The following is a 22,897-nucleotide window of genomic DNA, read 5'->3' as shown; positions in this document are numbered from 1 at the left end:
ACGGAAATTTAAGCGAGCCAGGTAGGAGTCAAACCTACAATCTTCTGATCCGTAGTCAGACGCGTTATCCATTGCGCCACTGGCCCACGTGTTTTGTAGCAATTGAAGTGTCTTTCCTGTTTTTGAGCCTTTTTTCAGAGTTTTATGGTTATTGAAGTATATACAGAATCACATTTTGGAAATTGACTGTACACTGTCTGCAGGGATTGTTTCCCAAAAACGTTTTAGGTAAAATAATCCTTGTGACTGCTAAAAGATCTTTAAAAAATGTGATGAACTTACTCAGACAGAGCCCAAACATTCTTCTTTCCTGAATTCCAGAATTTATGTCAAATTCCCAGTCCTTTAGTACAATAATTCACAATTACATTATTCAAAGCATGTTAAGATAGCTTTATAATAAGCATTAAACACAAATAGTGCAAGCACCTTCAAAGAATCTGCTTACTTTCTGAAATTTTCTTAAGATTCAGTATTGTGAAAAAATGGATGATTGTGAAACAAAATCAAAATGCTGTGACCCGTTTTCGAAATGGGGTTGCTGCAGCCACAACGCAGAGTACTAACTATTATACAATCACGGCAATTTAAGCGAGCCAGGTAGGAGTCGAACCTTCAAACTTTTGATCTATAGTCAGACGCGTTATCCATTGCCCACTGTCCCAGGTGTCTTGTAGCAATTGAAGAGTCTTTCCTGTTTTTGAGCCTGTTTTAAAGTTTTATGGTTATTGAAGTATATACAGAATCACATTTTGGAAATTGACTGTACACTATCTGCAGGGATTGTTTCCCAAAAATGTTTTAGGTACAATAATCCTTGTGACTGCTAAAAGATCTTTCAAAAATGTGATGAACTTACTCTGACAGAGCCCAAACATTCTTCTTTTCTGAATTCTAGAATTTATGTCAAATTCCAAGTACTTTAGTACAATAATTCACAATTAAATTATTCAAAGCATGTTAAGATAGCTTTATAATAAGCATTAAACACAAATAGTGCAAGCACCTTCAAAGAATCTGCTTACTTTCTGAAATTTTCTTAAGATTCAGTATTGTGAAAAAATGGATGATTGAGAAACAAAATCAAAATGCTGTGACCCGGATTCGAACCGGGGTTGCTGCGGCCACAACGCAGAGTACTAACCACTATACGATCACGGCAATTTAAGCGAGCCAGGTAGGAGTCGAACCTACAATCTACAGATCCATAGTCAGACACGTTATCCATTGCCCACTGTCCCGGGTGTCTGGTAGTAATTGAAGTGTCTTTCCTGTTTTTGAGCCAGTTTTGGAGTTTTATGGTTATTGAAGTATATACAGAATCACATTTTGGAAATTGACTGTACACTATCTGCAGGGATTGTTTCCCAAAAACGTTTTAGGTAAAATAATCCTTGTGACTGCTAAAAGATCTTTAAAAAATGTAATGAACTTACTCAGACAGAACCCAAACATTTTTCTTTCCTGAATTCTAGAATTTATGTCAAATTCCTAGTCCTTTAGTAAAATTATTCACAATTAAATTATTCAAAGCATGTTAAGATAGCTTTATAATAAGCATTAAACACAAATAGTGCAAGCACCTTCAAAGAATCTGCTTACTTTCTGAAATTTTCTTAAGATTCAGTATTGTGAAAAAATGGATGATTGAGAAACAAAATCAAAATGCAGTGACCCGGATTCGAACCGGCGTTGCTGCGGCCACAACGCAGAGTACTAACCACTATATGATCACGGCAATTTCAGTGAGCCAGGTAGGAGTAGAACCTACAGTCTACAGATCCATAGTCAGACACGTTTTCCATTGCCCCCTGTACCGGGTGTCTTGTAGTAATTGAAGTGTCTTTCCTGTTTTTGAGCCTGTTTTCAGAATTTTATGGTTATTGAAGTATATACAGAATCACATTTTGGAAATTGACTGTACACTATCTGCAGGGATTGTTTCCCAAAAACGTTTTAGGTAAAATAATCCTTGTGAGTGCTAAAAGATCTTTAAAAAATGTGATGAACTTACTCAGACAGAGCCCAAACATTCTTCTTTCCTGAATTCCAGAATTTATGTCAAATTCCCAGTCCTTTAGTACAATAATTCACAATTAAATTATTCAAAGCATGTTAAGATAGCTTTATAATAAGCATTAAACACAAATAGTGCAAGCACCTTCAAAGAATCTGCTTACTTTCTGAAATTTTCTTAAGATTCAGTATTGTGAAAAAATGGATGATTGTGAAACAAAATCAAAATGCTGTGACCCGTTTTCAAACCGGGGTTGCTGCGGCCACAACGCAGAGTACTAACCACTATACGATCACGTCAATTTAAGCGAGCCAGGTAGGAGTCGAACCTACAAACTTATGATCCGTAGTTAGACACGTTATCCATTGCGCCACTGGCCCAGGTGCCCTGTAGTAATTGAAGTGTCTTTCCTGTTTTTGAGCCAGTTTTGGAGTTTTATGGTTATTGAAGTATATACAGAATCACATTTTGGAAATTGACTGTACACTATCTGCAGGGATTGTTTCCCAAAAACGTTTTAGGTAAAATAATCCTTGTGACTGCTAAAAGATCTTTAAAAAATGTGATGAACTTACTCAGACAGAGCCCAAACATTCTTCTTTCCTGAATTCCAGAATTTATGTCAAATTCCCAGTCCTTTAGTACAATAATTCACAATTAAATTATTCAAAGCATGTTAAGATAGCTTTATAATAAGCATTAAACACAAATAGTGCAAGCACCTTCAAAGAATCTGCTTACTTTCTGAAATTTTCTTAAGATTCAGTACTGTGAAAAAATGGATGATTGAGAAACAAAATCAAAATGCCGTGACCTGTTTTCGAACCGTGGTTGCTGCGTCCACAACGCAGAGTACTAACCACTATGCGATCAAGGCAATATAAGCGAGCGAGGTAGGAGTCAAACCTACAAACTTCTGATCCGTAATCAGACGCGTTATCCATTGCGCCACTGGCCCACGTGTTTTGTAGTAATTGAAGTGTCTTTCCTGTTTTTGAGCCTATTTTCAGAGTTTTATGGTTATTGAAGTATATACAGAATCACATTTTGGAAATTGACTGTACACTATCTGCAGGGATTGTTTCCCAAAAACGTTTTAGGTAAAATAATCCTTGTGACTGCTAAAAGATCTTTAAAAAATGTGATGAACTTACTCAGACAGAGCCCAAACATTCTTCTTTCCTGAATTCCAGAATTTATGTCAAATTCCCAGTCCTTTAGTACAATAATTCACAATTAAATTATTCAAAGCATGTTAAGATAGCTTTATAATAAGCATTAAACACAAATAGTGCAAGCACCTTCAAAGAATCTGCTTACTTTCTGAAATTTTCTTAAGATTCAGTATTGTGAAAAAATGGATGATTGTGAAACAAAATCAAAATGCTGTGACCCGTTTTCAAAATGGGGTTGTTGCAGCCACAACGCAGAGTACTAACTACTATACAATCACGGAAATTTAAGCGAGCCAGGTAGGAGTCAAACCTACAATCTTCTGATCCGTAGTCAGACGCGTTATCCATTGCGCCACTGGCCCACGTGTTTTGTAGCAATTGAAGTGTCTTTCCTGTTTTTGAGCCTTTTTTCAGAGTTTTATGGTTATTGAAGTATATACAGAATCACATTTTGGAAATTGACTGTACACTGTCTGCAGGGATTGTTTCCCAAAAACGTTTTAGGTAAAATAATCCTTGTGACTGCTAAAAGATCTTTAAAAAATGTGATGAACTTACTCAGACAGAGCCCAAACATTCTTCTTTCCTGAATTCCAGAATTTATGTCAAATTCCCAGTCCTTTAGTACAATAATTCACAATTACATTATTCAAAGCATGTTAAGATAGCTTTATAATAAGCATTAAACACAAATAGTGCAAGCACCTTCAAAGAATCTGCTTACTTTCTGAAATTTTCTTAAGATTCAGTATTGTGAAAAAATGGATGATTGTGAAACAAAATCAAAATGCTGTGACCCGTTTTCGAAATGGGGTTGCTGCAGCCACAACGCAGAGTACTAACTATTATACAATCACGGCAATTTAAGCGAGCCAGGTAGGAGTCGAACCTTCAAACTTTTGATCTATAGTCAGACGCGTTATCCATTGCCCACTGTCCCAGGTGTCTTGTAGCAATTGAAGAGTCTTTCCTGTTTTTGAGCCTGTTTTAAAGTTTTATGGTTATTGAAGTATATACAGAATCACATTTTGGAAATTGACTGTACACTATCTGCAGGGATTGTTTCCCAAAAATGTTTTAGGTACAATAATCCTTGTGACTGCTAAAAGATCTTTCAAAAATGTGATGAACTTACTCTGACAGAGCCCAAACATTCTTCTTTTCTGAATTCTAGAATTTATGTCAAATTCCAAGTACTTTAGTACAATAATTCACAATTAAATTATTCAAAGCATGTTAAGATAGCTTTATAATAAGCATTAAACACAAATAGTGCAAGCACCTTCAAAGAATCTGCTTACTTTCTGAAATTTTCTTAAGATTCAGTATTGTGAAAAAATGGATGATTGAGAAACAAAATCAAAATGCTGTGACCCGGATTCGAACCGGGGTTGCTGCGGCCACAACGCAGAGTACTAACCACTATACGATCACGGCAATTTAAGCGAGCCAGGTAGGAGTCGAACCTACAATCTACAGATCCATAGTCAGACACGTTATCCATTGCCCACTGTCCCGGGTGTCTGGTAGTAATTGAAGTGTCTTTCCTGTTTTTGAGCCAGTTTTGGAGTTTTATGGTTATTGAAGTATATACAGAATCACATTTTGGAAATTGACTGTACACTATCTGCAGGGATTGTTTCCCAAAAACGTTTTAGGTAAAATAATCCTTGTGACTGCTAAAAGATCTTTAAAAAATGTAATGAACTTACTCAGACAGAACCCAAACATTTTTCTTTCCTGAATTCTAGAATTTATGTCAAATTCCTAGTCCTTTAGTAAAATTATTCACAATTAAATTATTCAAAGCATGATAAGATAGCTTTATAATAAGCATTAAACACAAATAGTGCAAGCACCTTCAAAGAATCTGCTTACTTTCTGAAATTTTCTTAAGATTCAGTATTGTGAAAAAATGGATGATTGAGAAACAAAATCAAAATGCAGTGACCCGGATTCGAACCGGCGTTGCTGCGGCCACAACGCAGAGTACTAACCACTATATGATCACGGCAATTTCAGTGAGCCAGGTAGGAGTAGAACCTACAGTCTACAGATCCATAGTCAGACACGTTATCCATTGCCCCCTGTACCGGGTGTCTTGTAGTAATTGAAGTGTCTTTCCTGTTTTTGAGCCTGTTTTCAGAATTTTATGGTTATTGAAGTATATACAGAATCACATTTTGGAAATTGACTGTACACTATCTGCAGGGATTGTTTCCCAAAAACGTTTTAGGTAAAATAATCCTTGTGAGTGCTAAAAGATCTTTAAAAAATGTGATGAACTTACTCAGACAGAGCCCAAACATTCTTCTTTCCTGAATTCCAGAATTTATGTCAAATTCCCAGTCCTTTAGTACAATAATTCACAATTAAATTATTCAAAGCATGTTAAGATAGCTTTATAATAAGCATTAAACACAAATAGTGCAAGCACCTTCAAAGAATCTGCTTACTTTCTGAAATTTTCTTAAGATTCAGTATTGTGAAAAAATGGATGATTGTGAAACAAAATCAAAATGCTGTGACCCGTTTTCAAACCGGGGTTGCTGCGGCCACAACGCAGAGTACTAACCACTATACGATCACGTCAATTTAAGCGAGCCAGGTAGGAGTCGAACCTACAAACTTATGATCCGTAGTTAGACACGTTATCCATTGCGCCACTGGCCCAGGTGCCCTGTAGTAATTGAAGTGTCTTTCCTGTTTTTGAGCCAGTTTTGGAGTTTTATGGTTATTGAAGTATATACAGAATCACATTTTGGAAATTGACTGTACACTATCTGCAGGGATTGTTTCCCAAAAACGTTTTAGGTAAAATAATCCTTGTGACTGCTAAAAGATCTTTAAAAAATGTGATGAACTTACTCAGACAGAGCCCAAACATTCTTCTTTCCTGAATTCCAGAATTTATGTCAAATTCCCAGTCCTTTAGTACAATAATTCACAATTAAATTATTCAAAGCATGTTAAGATAGCTTTATAATAAGCATTAAACACAAATAGTGCAAGCACCTTCAAAGAATCTGCTTACTTTCTGAAATTTTCTTAAGATTCAGTACTGTGAAAAAATGGATGATTGAGAAACAAAATCAAAATGCCGTGACCTGTTTTCGAACCGTGGTTGCTGCGTCCACAACGCAGAGTACTAACCACTATGCGATCAAGGCAATATAAGCGAGCGAGGTAGGAGTCAAACCTACAAACTTCTGATCCGTAATCAGACGCGTTATCCATTGCGCCACTGGCCCACGTGTTTTGTAGTAATTGAAGTGTCTTTCCTGTTTTTGAGCCTATTTTCAGAGTTTTATGGTTATTGATGTATATACAGAATCACATTTTGGAAATTGACTGTACACTATCTGCAGGGATTGTTTCCCAAAAACGTTTTAGGTAAAATAATCCTTGTGACTGCTAAAAGATCTTTAAAAAATGTGATGAACTTACTCAGAAAGAGCCCAAACATTCTTCTTTTCTGAATTCTAGAATTTATTTCAAATTCCAAGTACTTTAGTAAAATAATTCACAATTAAATTATTCAAAGCATGTTAAGATAGCTTTATAATAAGCATTAAACACAAATAGTGCAAGCACCTTCAAAGAATCTGCTTACTTTCTGAAATTTTCTTAAGATTCAGTATTGTGAAAAAATGGATGATTGAGAAACAAAATCAAAATGCTGTGACCCGGATTCGAACCGGGGTTGCTGCGGCCACAACGCAGAGTACTAACCTCTATACGATCATGACAATTTAAGTGAGCTAGGTAGGAGTCGAACCTACAATCATCTGATCTATAGTCAGACGCGTTATCCATTGCCCACTGTCCCAGGTGTCTTGTAGCAATTGAAGAGTCTTTCCTGTTTTTGAGCCTGTTTTAAAGTTTTATGGTTATTGAAGTATATACAGAATCACATTTTGAAAATTGACTGTACACTATCTGCAGGGATTGTTTCCCAAAAATGTTTTAGGTACAATAATCCTTGTGACTGCTGAAAGATCTTTCAAAAATGTAATGAACTTACTCAGACAGAGCCCAAACAAACTTCTTTCCTGAATTCTAGAATTTATGTCAAATTCCTAGTCCTTTAGTAAAATTATTCACAATTAAATTATTCAAAGCATGTTAAGATAGCTTTATAATAAGCATTAAACACAAATAGTGCAAGCACCTTCAAAGAATCTGCTTACTTTCTGAAATTTTCTTAAGATTCAGTATTGTGAAAAAATGGATGATTGAGAAACAAAATCAAAATGCCGTGACCAGAATTCGAACCAGGGTTGCAGCGGCCACAACACAGAGTACTAAGCACTATACGATCACGGCAATTTAAGTGAGCCAGGTAGGAGTCGAACCTACAATCTACATATCCATAGTCAGACACGTTATCCATTGCCCACTGTCTCTGGTGTCTTGTAGTAATTGAAGTGTCTTTCCTGTTTTTGAGCCTGTTTTCAGAATTTTATGGTTATTGAAGTATATACAGAATCACATTTTGGTAATTGAATGTACACTATCTGCAGGGATTGTTTCCCAAAAACGTTTTAGGTAAAATAATCCTTGTGACTGCTAAAAGATCTTTAAAAAATGTGATGAACTTACTCAGACAGAGCCCAAACATTCTTCTTTCCTGAATTCCAGAATTTATGTCAAATTCCCAGTCCTTTAGTACAATAATTCACAATTAAATTATTCAAAGCATGTTAAGATAGCTTTATAATAAGCATTAAACACAAATAGTGCAAGCACCTTCAAAGAATCTGCTTACTTTCTGAAATTTTCTTAAGATTCAGTATTGTGAAAAAATGGATGATTGTGAAACAAAATCAAAATGCTGTGTCCCGTTTTCGAACCGGGGTTGCTGCGACCACAATGCAGAGTACTAACCACTATACGATCACATCAATTTAAGCGAGCCAGGTAGGAGTCGAACCTACAAACTTATGATCCATAGTCAGACACGTTATCCATTGCACCACTGGCCCTGGTGCCCTGTAGTAATTGAAGTGTCTTTCCTGTTTTTAAGCCAGTTTTGGAGTTTTATGGTTATTGAAGTATATACAGAATCACTTTTTGGAAATTGACTGTACACTATCTGCAGGGATTGTTTCCCAAAAACGTTTTAGGTAAAATAATCCTTGTGACTGCTAAAAGATCTTTAAAAAATGTGATGAACTTACTCAGACAGAGCCCAAACATTCTTCTTTCCTGAATTCCAGAATTTATGTCAAATTCCCAGTCCTTTAGTACAATAATTCACAATTAAATTATTCAAAGCATGTTAAGATAGCTTTATAATAAGCATTAAACACAAATAGTGCAAGCACCTTCAAAGAATCTGCTTACTTTCTGAAATTTTCTTAAGATTCAGTATTGTGAAAAAATGGATGATTGTGAAACAAAATCAAAATGCTGTGACCCGTTTTCAAAATGGGGTTGTTGCAGCCACAACGCAGAGTACTAACTACTATACAATCACGGAAATTTAAGCGAGCCAGGTAGGAGTCAAACCTACAATCTTCTGATCCGTAGTCAGACGCGTTATCCATTGCGCCACTGGCCCACGTGTTTTGTAGCAATTGAAGTGTCTTTCCTGTTTTTGAGCCTTTTTTCAGAGTTTTATGGTTATTGAAGTATATACAGAATCACATTTTGGAAATTGACTGTACACTGTCTGCAGGGATTGTTTCCCAAAAACGTTTTAGGTAAAATAATCCTTGTGACTGCTAAAAGATCTTTAAAAAATGTGATGAACTTACTCAGACAGAGCCCAAACATTCTTCTTTCCTGAATTCCAGAATTTATGTCAAATTCCCAGTCCTTTAGTACAATAATTCACAATTACATTATTCAAAGCATGTTAAGATAGCTTTATAATAAGCATTAAACACAAATAGTGCAAGCACCTTCAAAGAATCTGCTTACTTTCTGAAATTTTCTTAAGATTCAGTATTGTGAAAAAATGGATGATTGTGAAACAAAATCAAAATGCTGTGACCCGTTTTCGAAATGGGGTTGCTGCAGCCACAACGCAGAGTACTAACTATTATACAATCACGGCAATTTAAGCGAGCCAGGTAGGAGTCGAACCTTCAAACTTTTGATCTATAGTCAGACGCGTTATCCATTGCCCACTGTCCCAGGTGTCTTGTAGCAATTGAAGAGTCTTTCCTGTTTTTGAGCCTGTTTTAAAGTTTTATGGTTATTGAAGTATATACAGAATCACATTTTGGAAATTGACTGTACACTATCTGCAGGGATTGTTTCCCAAAAATGTTTTAGGTACAATAATCCTTGTGACTGCTAAAAGATCTTTCAAAAATGTGATGAACTTACTCTGACAGAGCCCAAACATTCTTCTTTTCTGAATTCTAGAATTTATGTCAAATTCCAAGTACTTTAGTACAATAATTCACAATTAAATTATTCAAAGCATGTTAAGATAGCTTTATAATAAGCATTAAACACAAATAGTGCAAGCACCTTCAAAGAATCTGCTTACTTTCTGAAATTTTCTTAAGATTCAGTATTGTGAAAAAATGGATGATTGAGAAACAAAATCAAAATGCTGTGACCCGGATTCGAACCGGGGTTGCTGCGGCCACAACGCAGAGTACTAACCACTATACGATCACGGCAATTTAAGCGAGCCAGGTAGGAGTCGAACCTACAATCTACAGATCCATAGTCAGACACGTTATCCATTGCCCACTGTCCCGGGTGTCTGGTAGTAATTGAAGTGTCTTTCCTGTTTTTGAGCCTGTTTTCAGAATTTTATGGTTATTGAAGTATATACAGAATCACATTTTGGTAATTGACTGTACACTATCTGCAGGGATTGTTTCCCAAAAATGTTTTAGGTAAAATAGTCCTTGTGACTGCTAAAAGATCTTTAAAAAATGTGATGAACTTACTCAGACAGAGCCCAAACATTCTTCTTTCCTGAATTCCAGAATTTATGTCAAATTCCCAGTCCTTTAGTACAATAATTCACAATTAAATTATTCAAAGCATGTTAAGATAGCTTTATAATAAGCATTAAACACAAATAGTGCAAGCACCTTCAAAGAATCTGCTTACTTTCTGAAATTTTCTTAAGATTCAGTATTGTGAAAAAATGGATGATTGTGAAACAAAATCAAAATGCTGTGACCCGTTTTCGAACCGGGGTTGCTGCGGCCACAATGCAGAGTACTAACCACTATACGATCACGTCAATTTAAGCGAGCCAGGTAGGAATCGAACCTACAAACTTATGATCCGTAGTCAGACACGTTATCCATTGCGCCACATACCCAGGTGCCATGTAGTAGTTGAAGTGTCTTTCCTGTTTTTGAGCCAGTTTTGGAGTTTTATGGTTATTGAAGTATATACAGAATCACATTTTGGAAATTGACTGTACACTATCTGCAGGGATTGTTTCCCAAAAACGTTTTAGGTAAAATAATCCTTGTGACTGCTAAAAGATCTTTAAAAAATGTAATGAACTTACTCAGACAGAGCCCAAACATTCTTCTTTTCTGAATTCTAGAATTTATGTCAAATTCCTAGTCCTTTAGTAAAATTACTCACAATTAAATTATTCAAAGCATGTTAAGACAGCTTTATAATAAGCATTAAACACAAATAGTGCAAGCACCTTCAAAGAATCTGCTTACTTTCTGAAATTTTCTTAAGATTCAGTATTGTGAAAAAATGGATGATTGAGAAACAAAATCAAAAAGCCGTGACCCGGATTCGAACCGGCGTTGCTGCGGCCACAACGCAGAGTACTAACCACTATATGATCACGGCAATTTCAGTGAGCCAGGTAGGAGTAGAACCTACAGTCTACAGATCCATAGTCAGACACGTTATCCATTGCCCCCTGTACCGGGTGTCTTGTAGTAATTGAAGTGTCTTTCCTGTTTTTGAGCCTGTTTTCAGAATTTTATGGTTATTGAAGTATATACAGAATCACATTTTGGAAATTGACTGTACACTATCTGCAGGGATTGTTTCCCAAAAACGTTTTAGGTAAAATAATGCTTGTGAGTGCTAAAAGATCTTTAAAAAATGTGATGAACTTACTCAGACAGAGCCCAAACATTCTTCTTTCCTGATTTCCAGAATTTATGTCAAATTCCCAGTCCTTTAGTACAATAATTCACAATTAAATTATTCAAAGCATGTTAAGATAGCTTTATAATAAGCATTAAACACAAATAGTGCAAGCACCTTCAAAGAATCTGCTTACTTTCTGAAATTTAATTAAGATTCAGTATTGTGAAAAAATGGATGATTGTGAAACAAAATCAAAATGCTGTGACCCGTTTTCGAACCGGGGTTGCTGCGGCCACAACGCAGAGTACTAACCACTATACGATCACGTCAATTTAAGCGAGCGAGGTAGGAGTCAAACCTACAAACTTCTGATCCGTAGTCAGACGCGTTATCCATTGCGCCACTGGCCCACGTGTTTTGTAGTAATTGAAGTGTCTTTCCTGTTTTTGAGCCTATTTTCAGAGTTTTATGGTTATTGAAGTATATACAGAATCACATTTTGGAAATTGACTGTACACTATCTGCAGGGATTGTTTCCCAAAAACGTTTTAGGTAAAATAATCCTTGTGACTGCTAAAAGATCTTTAAAAAATGTAATGAACTTACTCAGAAAGAGCCCAAACATTCTTCTTTCCTGAATTCTAGAATTTATGTCAAATTCCTAGTCCTTTAGTAAAATTATTCACAATTAAATTATTCAAAGCATGTTAAGATAGCTTTATAATAAGCATTAAACACAAATAGTGCAAGCACCTTCAAAGAATCTGCTTACTTTCTGAAATTTTCTTAAGATTCAGTATTGTGAAAAAATGGATGATTGAGAAACAAAATCAAAATGCCGTGACCCGGATTCGAACCGGCGTTGCAGCGGCCACAACGCAGAGTACTAACCACTATATGTTCACGGCAATTTCAGTGAGCCAGGTAGGAGTAGAATCTACAATCTACAGATCCATAGTCAGACACGTTATCCATTGCCCCCTGTCCCGGGTGTCTTGTAGTAATTGAAGTGTCTTTCCTGTTTTTGAGCCTGTTTTCAGAATTTTATGGTTATTGAAGTATATACAGAATCACATTTTGGAAATTGACTGTACACTATCTGCAGGGATTGTTTCCCAAAAACGTTTTAGGTAAAATAATCCTTGTGACTGCTAAAAGATCTTTAAAAAATGTGATGAACTTACTCTGACAGAGCCCAAACATTCTTCTTTTCTGAATTCTTGAATTTATGTCAAATTCCCAGTCCTTTAGTACAATAATTCACAATTAAATTATTCAAAGCATGTTAAGATAGCTTTATAATAAGCATTAAACACAAATAGTGCAAGCACCTTCAAAGAATCTGCTTACTTTCTGAAATTTTCTTAAGATTCAGTATTGTGAAAAAATGGATGATTGAGAAACAAAATCAAAATGCCGTGACCCGGATTCGAACCGGGGTTGTGGCAGCCACAACGCAGAGTACTAACCACTATACGATCACGACAATATAAGCGAGTCAGGTAGGAGTCGAACCTACAATCTTCTGATCCGTAGTCAGACGCGTTATCCATTGCGCCACTGGCCCACGTGTTTTGTAGTAATTGAAGTGTCTTTTCTGTTTTTGAGCCTATTTTCAGAGTTTTATGGTTATTGAAGTATATACAGAATCACATTTTGGAAATTGACTGTAGACTATCTGCAGGGATTGTTTCCCAAAAACGTTTTAGGTAAAATAATAATTGTGACTGCTAAAAGATATTTCAAAAATGTGATGAACTTACTCAGAAGGAAGCCCAAACATTCTTCTTTCCTGAATTCTAGAATTTTTGTCAAATTCCCAGTACTTTAGTACAATAATTCACAATTAAATTATTCAAAGCATGTTAAGATAGCTTTATTATAAACATTAAACACAAATAGTGCAAGCACCTTCAAAGAATCTGCTTACTTTCTGAAATTTTCTTAAGATTCAGTATTGTGAAAAAATGGATGATTGAGAAACAAAATCAAAATGCCGTGACCCGGATTCGAACCGGGGTTGCAGCGGTCACAACGCAGAGTACTAAGCACTATACGATCACGGCAATTTAAGCGAGCCAGGTAGGAGTCGAACCTACAATCTACATATCCATAGTCAGACACGTTATCCATTTCCCACTGTCTCGGGTGTCTTGTAGTGATTGAAGTGTCTTTCCTGTTTTTGAGCCTGTTTTCAGAATTTTATGGTTATTGAAGTATATACAGAATCACATTTTGGTAATTGACTGTAAACTATCTGCAGGGATTGTTTCCTGAAAACGTTTTAGGTAAAATAATCCTTGTGACTGCTAAAAGATCTTTAAAAAATGTGATGAACTTACTCAGACAGAGCCCAAACATTCTTCTTTCCTGAATTCCAGAATTTATGTCAAATTCCCAGTCCTTTAGTACAATAATTCACAATTAAATTATTCAAAGCATGTTAAGATAGCTTTATAATAAGCATTAAACACAAATAGTGCAAGCACCTTCAAAGAATCTGCTTACTTTCTGAAATTTTCTTAAGATTCAGTATTGTGAAAAAATGGATGATTGTGAAACAAAATCAAAATGCTGTGACCCGTTTTTGAAATGGGATTGCTGCAGCCACAACGCAGAGTACTAACTACTATACAATCACGGCAATTTAAGCGAGCCAGGTAGGAGTCAAACCTACAATCTTCTGATCTATAGTCAGACGCATTATCTATTGCCCACTGTCCCAGGTGTCTTGTAGCAATTGAAGAGTCTTTCCTGTTTTTGAGCCTGTTTTAAAGTTTTATGGTTATTGAAGTATATACAGAATCACATTTTGGAAATTGACTGTACACTATCTGCAGGGATTGTTTCCCAAAAATGTTTTAGGTACAATAATCCTTGTGACTGCTAAAAGATCTTTCAAAAATGTAATGAACTTACTCAGACAGAGCCCAAACATTCTTCTTTCCTGAATTCCAGAATTTATGTCAAATTCCCAGTCCTTTAGTACAATAATTCACAATTAATTTATTCAAAGCATGTTAAGATAGCTTTATAATAATCATTAAACACAAATAGTGCAAGCACCTTCAAAGAATCTGCTTATTTTCTGAAATATTCTCAAGATTCAGTATTGTGAAAAAATGGATGATTGAGAAACAAAATCAAAATGCTGTGACCCGGATTCGAACCGGGGTTGCTGCGGCCACAATGCAGAGTACTAAACTCTATACGATCATGACAATTTAAGTGAGCTAGGTAGGAGTCGAACCTACAATCTTCTGATCTATAGTCAGACGCGTTATCTATTGCCCACTGTCCCAGGTGTCTTGCAGCAATTGAAGAGTCTTTCCTGTTTTTGAGCCTGTTTTAAAGTTTTATGGTTATTGAAGTATATACAGAATCACATTTTGGAAATTGACTGTACACTATCTGCAGGGATTGTTTCCCAAAAATGTTTTAGATACAATAATCCTTGTGACTGCTAAAAGATCTTTAAAAAATGTAATGAACTTACTGAGACAGAGCCCAAACATTCTTCTTTCCTGAATTCTAGAATTTATGTCAAATTCATAGTCCTTTAGTAAAATTATTCACAATTAAATTATTCAAAGCCTGTTAAGATAGCGTTATAATGAGCATTAAACACAAATAGTGCAAGCACCTTCAAAGAATCTGCTTACTTTCTGAAATTTTCTTAAGATTCAGTATTGTGAAAAAATGGATGATTGAGAAACAAAATCAAAATGCCGTGACCCGGATTTGAACCGGCGTTGCTGCGGCCACAACGCAGAGTACTAACCACTATATGATCACGGCAATTTAAGCGAGCCAGGTAGGAGTAGAACCTACAATCTACAAATCCATAGTCAGACACGTTATCCATTGCCCCCTGTCCCGGGTGTCTTGTAGTAATTGAAGTGTCTTTCCTGTTTTTGAGCCTGTTTTCAGAATTTTATGGTTATTGAAGTATATACAGAATCACATTTTGGAAATTGACTGTACACTATCTGCAGGGATTGTTTCCCAAAAACGTTTTAGGTAAAATAATCCTTGTGACTGCTAAAAGATCTTTAAAAAATGTGATGAACTTACTCTGACAGAGCCCAAACATTCTTCTTTTCTGAATTCTAGAATTTATGTCAAATTCCAAGTACTTTAGTACAATAATTCACAATTAAATTATTCAAAGCATGTTAAGATAGCTTTATAATAAGCATTAAACACAAATAGTGCAAGCACCTTCAAAGAATCTGCTTACTTTCTGAAATTTTCTTAAGATTCAGTATTGTGAAAAAATGGATGATTGAGAAACAAAATCAAAATGCCGTGACCCAGATTCGAACCGGGGTTGCTGCGGCCACAACGCAGAGTACTAACCAATATACGATCACAGCAATATAAGCGAGCCAGGTAGGAGTCGAACCTACAATCTTCTGATCCGTAGTCAGACACTTTATCCATTGCGCCACTGGCCCACGTGTTTTGTAGTAATTGAAGTGTCTTTCCTGTTTTTGAGCCTATTTTCAGAGATTAATGGTTATTGAAGTATATACAGAATCACATTTTGGAAATTGACTGTAGACTATCTGCAGGGATTGTTTCCCAAAAACGTTTTAGGTAAAATAATAATTGTGACTGCTAAAAGATATTTAAAAAATGTGATGAACTTACTCAGAAGGAAGCCCAAACATTCTTCTTTCCTGAATTCTAGAATTTATGTCAAATTCACAGTACTTTAGTACAATAATTCACAATTAAATTATTCAAAGCATGTTAAGATAGCTTTATAATAAGCATTAAACACAAATAGTGCAAGCACCTTCAAAGAATCTGCTTACTTTCTGAAATTTTCTTAAGATTCAGTATTGTGAAAAAATGGATGATTGAGAAACAAAATCAAAATGCCGTGACCCTGATTTGAACCGGGGTTGCAGCGGCCACAACGCAGAGTACTAACCACTATACGATCACGGCAATTTAAGCGAGCCAGGTAGGAGTCGAACCTACAATCTACAGATCCATAGTCAGACACGTTATCCGTTGCCCACTGTCCCGGGTGTCTTGTAGTAATTGAAGTGTCTTTCCTGCTTTTGAGCCTGTTTTCAGAATTTTATGGTTATTGAAGTATATACAGAATCACATTTTGGTAATTGACTGTACACTATCTGCAGGGATTGTTTCCCAAAAACGTTTTAGGTAAAATAATCCTTGTGACTGCTAAAAGATATTTAAAAAATGTAATGAACTTACTCAGACAGAGCCCAAACATTCTTCTTTCCTGAATTCTAGAATTTATGTCAAATTCATAGTCCTTTAGTAAAATTATTCACAATTAAATTATTCAAAGCATGTTAAGATAGCTTTATAATAAGCATTAAACACAAATAGTGCAAGCACCTTCAAAGAATCTGCTTACTTTCTGAAATTTTCTTAAGATTCAGTATTGTGAAAAAATGGATGATTGAGAAACAAAATCAAAATGCCGTGACCCGGATTCGAACCGGCGTTGTTGCGGCCACAACGCAGAGTACTAACCACTATATGATCACGGCAATTTAAGCGAGCCAGGTAGGAGTAGAACCTACAATCTACAGATCCATAGTCAGACACGTTATCCATTGCCCCCTGTCCCGGGTGTCTTGTAGTAATTGAAGTGTCTTTCATGTTTTTGAGCCTGTTTTCAGAATTTTATGGTTATTGAAGTATATACAGAATCACATTTTGGAAATTGACTGTACACTATCTGCAGGGATTGTTTCCCAAAAAAAGATCTTTAAAAAATGTGATGAACTTACTCAGACAGAGCCCAAACATTCTTCTTTCCTGAATTCCAGAATTTATGTCAAATTCCCAGTCCTTTAGTACAATAATTCACAATTAAATTATTCAAAGCATGTTAAGATAGCTTTATAATAAGCATTAAACACAAATAGTGCAAGCACCTTCAAAGAATCTGCTTACTTTCTGAAATTTTCTTAAGATTCAGTATTGTGAAAAAATGTATGATTGTGAAACAAAATCAAAAAATGCTGTGACCCGTTTTCGAAATGGGGTTGCTGCAGCCACAACGCAGAGTACTAACTACTATACAATCACAGCAATTTAAGCAAGCCAGTTAGGAGTCGAACCTACAATCTACTGATACGTAGTCAGACGCATTATCCATTGCGCCACTGGCCCACATGTTTTGTAGTAATTGAAGTGTCTTTCCTGTTTTTGAGCCTTTTTTCAGAGTTTTATGGTTATTGAAGTATATACAGAATCACATTTTGGAAATTGACTGTAGACTATCTGCAGGGATTGTTTCCCAAAAACGTTTTAGGTAAAATAATAATTGTGACTGCTAAAAGATATTTCAAAAATGTGATGAACTTACTCAGAAGGAAGCCCAAACATTCTTCTTTCCTGAATTCTAGAATTTATGTCAAATTCACAGTACTTTAGTACAATAATTCACAATTAAATTATTCAAAGCATGTTAAGATAGCTTTATAATAAGCATTAAACACAAATAGTGCAAGCACCTTCAAAGAATCTGCTTACTTTCTGAAATTTTCTTAAGATTCAGTATTGTGAAAAAATGGATGATTGAGAAACAAAATCAAAATGCCGTGACCCTGATTCGAACCGGGGTTGCAGCGGCCACAACGCAGAGTACTAACCACTATACAATCACGGCAATTTAAGCGAGCCAGGTAGGAGTCGAACCTACAATCTACAGATCCATAGTCAGACACGTTATCCATTGCCCACTGTCCCGGGTGTCTTGTAGTAATTGAAGTGTCTTTCCTGCTTTTGAGCCTGTTTTCAGAATTTTATGGTTATTGAAGTATATACAGAATCACATTTTGGTAATTGACTGTACACTATCTGCAGGGATTGTTTCCCAAAAACGTTTTAGGTAAAATAATCCTTGTGACTGCTAAAAGATCTTTAAAAAATGTAATGAACTTACTCAGACAGAGCCCAAACATTCTTCTTTCCTGAATTCTAGAATTTATGTAAAATTCCTAGTCCTTTAGTAAAATTATTCACAATTAAATTATTCAAAGCATGTTAAGATAGCGTTATAATAAGCATTAAACACAAATAGTGCAAGCACCTTCAAAGAATCTGCTTACTTTCTGAAATTTTCTTAAGATTCAGTATTGTGAAAAAATGGATGATTGAGAAACAAAATCAAAATGCCGTGACCCGCATTCGAACCGGCGTTGCTGCGGCCACAACGCAGAGTACTAACCACTATATGATCACGGCAATTTAAGCGAGCCAGGTAGGAGTAGAACCTACAATCTACAGATCCATAGTCAGACACGTTATCCATTGCCCCCTGTCCCGGGTGTCTTGTAGTAATTGAAGTGTCTTTCATGTTTTTGAGCCTGTTTTCAGAATTTTATGGTTATTGAAGTATATACAGAATCACATTTTGGAAATTGACTGTACACTATCTGCAGGGATTGCTTCCCAAAAACGTTTTAGGTAAAATAATCCTTGTGACTGCTAAAAGATCTTTAAAAAATGTGATGAACTTACTCAGACAGAGCCCAAACATTCTTCTTTCCTGAATTCCAGAATTTATGTCAAATTCACAGTCCTTTAGTACAATAATTCACAATTAAATTATTCAAAGCATGTTAAGATAGCTTTATAATAAGCATTAAACACAAATAGTGCAAGCACCTTCAAAGAATCTGCTTACTTTCTGAAATTTTCTTAAGATTCAGTATTGTGAAAAAATGGATGATTGAGAAACAAAATCAAAATGCCGTGACCAGGATTCGAACCGGGGTTGCTGCGGCCACAACGCAGAGTACTAACCACTATACGATCACGGCAATATAAGCTAGCCAGGTAGGAGTCGAACCTACAATCTTCTGATCCGTAGTCAGACACGTTATCCATTGCGCCACTGGCCCACGTGTTTTGTAGTAATTGAAGTGTCTTTCCTGTTTTTGAGCCTATTTTCAGAGTTTTATGGTTATTGAAGTATATACAGAATCACATTTTGGAAATTGACTGTAGACTATCTGCAGGGATTGTTTCCCAAAAACGTTTTAGGTAAAATAATAATTGTGACTGCTAAAAGATATTTCAAAAATGTGATGAACTTACTCAGAAGGAAGCCCAAACATTCTTCTTTCCTGAATTCTAGAATTTATATCAAATTCACAGTACTTTAGTACAATAATTCACAATTAAATTATTCAAAGCATGTTAAGATAGCTTTATAATAAGCATTAAACACAAATAGTGCAAGCACCTTCAAAGAATCTGCTTACTTTCTGAAATTTTCTTAAGATTCAGTATTGTGAAAAAATGGATGATTGAGAAACAAAATCAAAATGCCGCGACCCTGATTCGAACCGGGGTTGCAGCGGCCACAACGCAGAGTACTAACCACTATACGATCACGGCAATTTAAGCGAGCCAGGTAGGAGTCGAACCTACAATCTACAGATCCATAGTCAGACACGTTATCCATTGCCCACTGTCCCAGGTGTCTTGTAGTAATTGAAGTGTCTTTCCTGTTTTTGAGGCTGTTTTCAGAATTTTATGGTTATTGAAGTATATACAGAATCACATTTTGGTAATTGACTGTACACTATCTGCAGGGATTGTTTCCCAAAAACGTTTTAGGTAAAATAATCCTTGTGACTGCTAAAAGATCTTTAAAAAATGTAATGAACTTACTCAGACAGAGCCCAAACATTCTTCTTTCCTGAATTCTAGAATTTATGTCAAATTCATAGTCCTTTAGTAAAATTATTCACAATTAAATTATTCAAAGCATGTTAAGATAGCGTTATAATAAGCATTAAACACAAATAGTGCAAGCACCTTCAAAGAATCTGCTTACTTTCTGAAATTTTCTTAAGATTCAGTATTGTGAAAAAATGGATGATTGAGAAACAAAATCAAAATGCCGTGACCCGGATTCGAACCGGCGTTTCTGCGGCCACAACGCAGAGTACGAACCACTATATGATCACGGCAATTTAAGCGAGCCAGGTAGGAGTAGAACCTACAATCTACAGATCCATAGTCAGACACGTTATCCATTGCCCACTGTCCCAGGGGTCTTGTAGCAATTGAAGAGTCTTTCCTGTTTTTGAGCCTGTTTTAAAGTTTTATGGTTATTGAAGTATATACAGAATCACATTTTGGAAATTGACTGTACACTATCTGCAGGGATTGTTTCCCAAAAATGTTTTAGGTACAGTAATCCTTGTGACTGCTAAAAGATCTTTAAAAAATGTGATGAACTTACTCTGACAGAGCCCAAACATTCGTCTTTTCTGAATTCTAGAATTTATGTCAAATTCCAAGTACTTTAGTACAATAATTCACAATTAAATTATTCAAAGCATGTTAAGATAGCTTTATAATAAGCATTAAACACAAATAGTGCAAGCACCTTCAAAGAATCTGCTTACTTTCTGAAATTTTCTTAAGATTCAGTATTGTGAAAAAATGGATGATTGAGAAACAAAATCAAAATGCTGTGACCCGGATTCGAACCGGGGTTGCAGCGGCCATAACGCAGAGTACTAACCACTATACGATCACGGCAATTTAAGCGAGCCAGGTAGGAGTCGACCCTACAATCTACAGATCTATAGTCAGACACGTTATCCATTGCCCACTGTCCCGGGTGTCTTGTAGTAATTGAAGTGTCTTTCCTGTTTTTGAGCCAGTTTTGGAGTTTTATGGTTATTGAAGTATATACAGAATCACATTTTGGAAATTGACTGTACACTATCTGCAGGGATTGTTTCCCAAAAACGTTTTAGGTAAAATAATCCTTGTGACTGCTAAAAGATCTTTAAAAAATGTGATGAACTTACTCAGACAGAGCCCAAACATTCTTCTTTCCTGAATTCCAGAATTTATGTCAAATTCCCAGTCCTTTAGTACAATAATTCACAATTAAATTATTCAAAGCATGTTAAGATAGCTTTATAATAAGCATTAAACACAAATAGTGCAAGCACCTTCAAAGAATCTGCTTACTTTCTGAAATTTTCTTAAGATTCAGTACTGTGAAAAAATGGATGATTGAGAAACAAAATCAAAATGCCGTGACCTGTTTTCGAACCGTGGTTGCTGCGTCCACAACGCAGAGTACTAACCACTATGCGATCAAGGCAATATAAGCGAGCCAGGTAGGAGTCGAACCTACAAACTTCTGATCCGTAGTCAGACGCGTTATCCGTTGCACCACTGGCCCACGTGTTTTGTAGTAATTGAAGTGTCTTTCCTGTTTTTGAGCCTATTTTCAGAGTTTTATGGTTATTGAAGTATATACAGAATCACATTTTGGAAATTGACTGTAGACTATCTGCAGGGATTGTTTCCCAAAAATGTTTTAGGTAAAATAATAATTGTGACTGCTAAAAGATATTTAAAAAATGTGATGAACTTACTCAGAAGGAAGCCCAAACATTCTTATTTCCTGAATTCCAGAATTTATGTCAAAATCCCATATCCTTTAGTACAATAATTCACAATTAAATTATTCAAAGCATGTTAAGATAGCTTTATAATAAGCATTAAACACAAATAGTGCAAGCACCTTCAAAGAATCTGCTTACTTTCTGAAATTTTCTTAAGATTCAGTATTGTGAAAAAATGGATGATTGTGAAACAAAATCAAAATGCTGTGACCCGTTTTCGAACCGGGGTTGCTGCGGCCACAACGCAGAGTAATAACCACTATATGATCACGTCAATTTTAGTGAGCCAGGTAGGAGTCGAACCTACAAACTTATGATCCGTAGTCAGACACGTTATCCATTGTGCCACTGGCCCAGGTGCCCTGTAGTAATTGAAGTGTCTTTCCTGTTTTTGAGCCAGTTTTGGAGTTTTATGGTTATTGAAGTTTATACAGAATCACATTTTGGAAATTGACTGTACACTATCTGCAGGGATTGTTTCCCAAAAACGTTTTAGGTAAAATAATCCATGTGACTGCTAAAAGATCTTTAAAAAATGTGATGAACTTACTCAGACAGAGCCCAAACATTCTTCTTTCCTGAATTCTAGAATTTATGTCAAATTCCCAGTCCTTTAGTACAATAATTCACAATTAAATTATTCAAAGCATGTTAAGATAGCTTTATAATAAGCATTAAACACAAATAGTGCAAGCACCTTCAAAGAATCTGCTTACTTTCTGAAATTTTCTTAAGATTCAGTACTGTGAAAAAATGGATGATTGAGAAACAAAATCAAAATGCCGTGACCTGTTTTTGAACCGTGGTTGCTGCGTCCACAACGCAGAGTACTAACCACTATGCAATCAAGGCAATATAAGCGAGCCAGGTAGGAGTCGAACCTACAAACTTCTGATCCGTAGTCAGACGCGTTATCCATTGCGCCACTGGCCCACTTGTTTTGTAGTAATTGAAGTGTCTTTCCTGTTTTTGAGCCTATTTTCAGAGTTTTATGGTTATTGAAGTATATACAGAATCACATTTTGGAAATTGACTGTAGACTATCTGCAGGGATTGTTTCCCAAAAACGTTTTAGGTAAAATAATAATTGTGACTGCTAAAAGATATTTAAAAAATGTGATGAACTTACTCAGAAGGAAGCCCAAACATTCTTATTTCCTGAATTCCAGAATTTATGTCAAAATCCCATATCCTTTAGTACAATAATTCACAATTAAATTATTCAA

At 35.8% G+C, this 22,897-nt stretch overlaps 5 non-coding genes across 5 annotated transcripts; all 5 read right to left on the bottom strand.

Moving 5' to 3' along the window:
* Positions 1–13: 13 nt before the first annotated feature.
* Positions 14–86, bottom strand: TRNAR-ACG (transfer RNA arginine (anticodon ACG)). The gene has a single exon. It is a non-coding gene; the product is annotated as a tRNA-Arg (tRNA).
* A 3,395-nt stretch (positions 87–3,481) lies between these two features.
* On the bottom strand, positions 3,482–3,554 carry TRNAR-ACG (transfer RNA arginine (anticodon ACG)). Its single transcript has one exon. It is a non-coding gene; the product is annotated as a tRNA-Arg (tRNA).
* Positions 3,555–8,682: 5,128 nt separating this feature from the next.
* TRNAR-ACG (transfer RNA arginine (anticodon ACG)) lies at positions 8,683–8,755 on the bottom strand. The gene has a single exon. It is a non-coding gene; the product is annotated as a tRNA-Arg (tRNA).
* Positions 8,756–12,729: 3,974 nt separating this feature from the next.
* Positions 12,730–12,802, bottom strand: TRNAR-ACG (transfer RNA arginine (anticodon ACG)). The gene has a single exon. It is a non-coding gene; the product is annotated as a tRNA-Arg (tRNA).
* A 9,729-nt stretch (positions 12,803–22,531) lies between these two features.
* Positions 22,532–22,604, bottom strand: TRNAR-ACG (transfer RNA arginine (anticodon ACG)). The gene has a single exon. It is a non-coding gene; the product is annotated as a tRNA-Arg (tRNA).
* Positions 22,605–22,897: the final 293 nt, after the last annotated feature.

Source organism: Taudactylus pleione, unplaced genomic scaffold (assembly GCF_031769625.1).
Source record: "Taudactylus pleione unplaced genomic scaffold, aTauple2 ptg000551l, whole genome shotgun sequence".
Lineage (NCBI taxonomy): Eukaryota > Metazoa > Chordata > Amphibia > Anura > Myobatrachidae > Taudactylus > Taudactylus pleione.
This window is presented reverse-complemented; position numbering and strand designations above follow the sequence as displayed.